The following is a 4,786-nucleotide window of genomic DNA, read 5'->3' on the forward strand; positions in this document are numbered from 1 at the left end:
GGATTAGATAAGCATACTTGCTATCTGTATACACATTTATTCTTTTCCCCTTTCCCAGTTCTAAGGCTTGGGTAAGTGCTACTAGTTCTGCTAACTGGGCACTGGTCCCTGGGGAAAGAGACTTACTTTCCAGTACTGTTACATCACTAACTATGGCATAACCTGCCCTTTGTATCCCATTCTCCACAAGTGAACTTCTATCAGTATATAGGTTAAGGTCAGGATTAGCTAAGGGGACTTCTAAGAGATCCTCTTGGGTGGCATAAGTCTGGGCTATAATTTGTTGCAGTCATGCTTGACTGGTTCATCATCCTCTGGGAGAAAAATGGCAGGGTTGAGAGCTGCACATGTGCATATTTGAAGCACCAGTCCCTCAAGGAGTAGCGCCTGGTATCTAAGCAGGTGGTTTGTCTGATAGACATAAACTTCTTTTGGCACCTAGTATTCCATTTAGGTCATGAGTAGTCCAGACAGTGAGATCCTTTCCTTGTATTATTTTGATAGCCTCTGACACTAAGATGGCCACCACCACAACTACCCGTAAACAGTGAGGCCAGCCTTTTGCTACTATAACAATATCCTTACTTAGGTAAGCCACTGGTTGTGGGGTTGTCCCACGAGTCTGAAAAAGGACCCTAAAAGCTATTCCTGCCCTCTCTGTGAAGTATAAAGAGAAGTTTTGTCCCATGAGAAGGCTTAAGGCTGGAGCTTGAGCTTGTTCCTTCCAATGCCCAGGCTTCAGGTTTGATTCCCTTCTCAAGCAGGGGAGAGCAAATGAGTAACTTTTTCCCTATGTAGATAATAGCTCCAGCTGTGGCTAATATATCCCTCCTAATAAGGGTATGGGACTTTCAGGCATAACAAGAAAGGCATGTGAAAAGAACAAAGTCTGCCAATTACAACTAAGGAGGTGGGAGAAATACCTGATTACAGGCTGTCCCAGGATTCCTCAGATGGTAACGGACCTTGAGGACAGCTGTCTGGGACAGGATATTAACACTGAGAAAGCCGTGCCAGTGTCCAGGAGGAAGTCAATTTCCTGGATCTCAATGGTTAAACTTACCCGGGGCTCAGTGAGGGTGATGACATGAGCTGGCTCTTGCCCCGGACACCCTTAGTCCTGTTGTTGGATCATCTGGTTGGGGACTTCTAGCCCAGAGAACCTTTGTCCTCTGGGGCAGTGCACCTTCCAGTGATTGCCTCAGCATAGTGGACATGGGCGTGGGGGGCAGCTTGTTTCTTGTTGGACAATCTTTTTTTAAGGTGTCCTTGCCAACCACAATGGTAACAAGCCCTACCAGCTGATTAGCCCTTAAAATCAAGATTAGCCATTTTCTGTCCTCTCTGAATCACTAAGGTTTGTTTGAGAGCCATGACTAAGGCTGTAGCCTTTCTCTGATCTCACTTTTCCCTTTCAGCCTGTTCCTCTTGGTCCCTATTATAGAACACTGAGGTTGCCAGGTTTAATAATGCCTCCAAATTTTGTTCAGGGCCCAGGGCTCACTTTTGGAGCTTTCTCCTGATATCTATGGCTGATTGGGTAATAAACTTATCTTTTAGGATCAAATGACCCTCGAGTGAGTTGGGTGACAGGGGAGTATATTTTCTAAGCCCTCCTGTAGCTGCTCAAGGAAGGCAGAAGGATTTTCTTCCTTTCCCTGAGTTATGGTGGACATGATTGAATAATTCATGGGCTTTTTCCTAATTCTCCTTAGTTCTTCTAGAACACAGGTCAATAGATGTTTGCAACTCCAGTCCCCGTGATCTGAGTCGAGGTCCCAGTGCAGATCCATACTGGGGATGACTTGCTGACTGGTAGGGAATGTGTGCCTTTCTTCAGCTCTCATTCTATCATTTACTTGACTAAGATACCAGGTATCTCCAAACTCTCGGGCTGCAACTAAAGCTGCATTCTTTTCACTAAAGGCCAGGGTTCGATCTAACAATAGTGTGACATCTCTTCAAGTGAGATCGGAGGTTTGCCCTAGACCCTGTAGGACATCTATGTACCTATCAGGATCATCTGAAAACTTTTCCAGGTCTACCTTGATCTGCTTTAAATCAGAGAGGGAGAAGGGGACACATAGGTTGGGTCAAATGCTCCTCCCCCTTCAGCTTGAAGGGGACATAACCAATAGCCAAGGAGTTTTTGTTGTCCCTTGGAGATTTCTTTGCTTGTTTCCTTCTGGGTGGGGAAGATTAGAGGAGGCTTATCATTAACTGGAAAGGGAGCTATATGGAGGCTAGGATATGGGGATAAGCTAAGAGGTCCTCTTGTGGGATGCAAATTGCAAGTTTTGCATAATTGTGGATTCTCCTTCAATGAAAAGAAAGCTTGGACATAAGGTATTTCACTCCATTTGCCTTCCCTCTTACAGAAAAGGTCAAACTGCAGGATAGTATTGTAATTTATACTTCCCTCAGGTGGCCATTTTTCCCCATCAGGGAGAGAATACTGGGGCCAGACCATAGTGCAGAAAAAAATGAGCTGCTTCTTTTTCAGAGTTTGTGGGTCAAATTGGTCCCAAGGACTTAGGATGCATTTCAAGGGTGAGCCTATTGATGCCTGAGTGCTTCCCATCTGAAAGAAAAAACTGCTCCCGGTTTTGGTTTGTCCACCTCCACCCACCCCCCCACCCAATAACCTAAATGGTCCCTGGATCCTGTTGATTGGAATAGTTGTGCTCACTGATGCAGCAGCAGAAGCCCTGCTTGCCCAAGAACCCACAACAGTCCCTGGACCCTGCTGATCAGAATAATTGCACTCACTGATGCAGCAGCAGAAACCCCAGTTTTCCTCTTACACCAGAAAGAGGACGGAGGAAGGTCAGATTTAGTGGCCCTTACCGACACATTCTTGAAAACCTGCACCCTTGCCTGTCCTCCTTGATCACAAAGAGGACTGAGAAAAATCGGATTTAGTTTCCCTTACCAACACATTCTCAAAAATCTTTTAGAGTCCTAAGCATTCTCCTGTTAGTATTGGGACCTTACTCCTGTCCTATAAAGATGTTATGCCCCAAAAATGAAGTGAAGGGCCATACCCTGAGGGAGGGAAGGGATTTTCAGTGTTGGAAGAGTGACACCTTCGGTCCTCACTTATATGAATAGGAAGGATATAATTTCTGAGGCTCTCCATATCCTAGCTTCAGGAATAGCTTTTGTTAGGCCTGCTTGTCTGAGGAGGGATCCTAAAAGGATAGTTGGTCTCCCCACCCAATGGGGCTTTGGGCAAAAATTATGTCTTTCTGATTGGTGAGCCCGGGTGCCTAAAGAAAGGAACAGAGGTCATGTGCACGGCCTCTGTAAGTGCATAGTCGTTTCCGGTAGACGCTGAGACTACGGTTCTGCTTGCATTCTCGGGGGTCAGTGTCGGTCTTGGGTCTGGCCATGCCTGAACCCGCAAAGTCCGCACTGGCTCCCAAGAAGAGCTCCAAGAAAGCTGTCACCAAAGCCCAGAAGAAAGACGGCAAGAAGCGCAAGCACAGCCACAAGGAGAGCTACTCCATCTACATGTACAAGGTGCTGAAGCAGGTCCACCCCGACACCGGCATCTCGTCCAAGGCCATGGGCATCATGAACTCCTTTGGCAATGACATCTTCTAGCGCATCATGGGAGAGGCGTCCCACGTGGCGCACTACAACTAGCGCTCCACCATCATGTCCCACGAGATCCAGAGGGCCCTGCGCCTGCTGCTGCCTGACAAGCTGGCCCAAGCAAGCCTTGTCCCAGGGCACCAAGGTGGTCACTAAGTACACCGGCTCCAAGTGAGTCCCGGCTGCTTGACTCCAAAGTCTCTTTTCAGGGCTACTTAACCCCCTAAGTGAAAGAATCTTTCTTGTGTTGTCAGTCCCAGTTTATATTTTTGGCTTCCCGTCTGCTTAACTTTTGGAGAGCACACAACTCCACCAAGCACGGATAACTATATTCTTTTCACATAGGCATTGTTGTAAGTAAGCTTATATAGATTGATAGTGGTATCTTACTATGGTATAGATATGTTGGGGTTTGCCTTAGGGGCTGCTCTTGAAACTGTCTTTGTCCTGCCTATGTACTTGTGAATATGTGCCCAGCAAATTGTTTCCTGATCAAATTGGCTATATGAACAAAGATTGGGTCTGCTCTTCAGTGGTAAAATGAAGGTAGAGATTAAATACATTGTGTGCTCTCAGATGTGTACTTAAAAGGGAATGAATAGTTCAACTTTTATTAAAAAAAAATAAAAAGAAAGAAAGAAAGGAACAGAGTCCTGAAGTTTATACTAGAAATCATTCTTATAGGAGAAACTAGAAAAGCATCAGAGACAGGGAGTGGTTTTTAGAAGAGGGACTAGCCTCGGAGAAGAGAGGCAAGAGGAAGTTTGTCACATAGGCATTAGGACCCAGGAGGCAAGGTTCAGGATAGATAGGATAGATGGGAGAGTCTTGATTGGGTGACATGACTTTGAGAGTTCCGCTCATGGCTACAGGGGCAACCAACTTTTTGTCGGGACCCCGGAGCTGAATGGCTTTCCTCTCTGTTGACCCTTGACTCAACCCCAAAATGCAAGAAAAGTGGAAGCTGGTTCCAGGCAAACCAACACTCCCAACTGTGAAGAGTTGGGGGTTGTTAAAGGGTCCTTTTCCAGAAAGCCTGACTCTCTTGTCTTTAGTCCGGCAGCCATGCTAGTCGCTTTTAACTGGTTACAGGTGCCCGGTATTTAGCCCCTGAATTCTAAGGAAAAATAGGACAGAATAGCAAGTGAAAGCTGTCCAATGATACTCAGCACTTGGCGATTGTCCTTTC

General features: G+C 46.2%; 1 pseudogene; it reads left to right on the forward strand.

The window, feature by feature from the left end:
* The first annotated feature begins 3,390 nt into the window (after positions 1-3,390).
* Positions 3,391-3,923, forward strand: LOC105514379 (annotated as a pseudogene).
* The last annotated feature ends 863 nt before the right edge of the window (positions 3,924-4,786 follow it).

This window comes from Colobus angolensis, unplaced genomic scaffold (assembly GCF_000951035.1).
Source record: "Colobus angolensis palliatus isolate OR3802 unplaced genomic scaffold, Cang.pa_1.0 Scaffold243, whole genome shotgun sequence".
In the NCBI taxonomy this organism is placed as follows: domain Eukaryota; kingdom Metazoa; phylum Chordata; class Mammalia; order Primates; family Cercopithecidae; genus Colobus; species Colobus angolensis.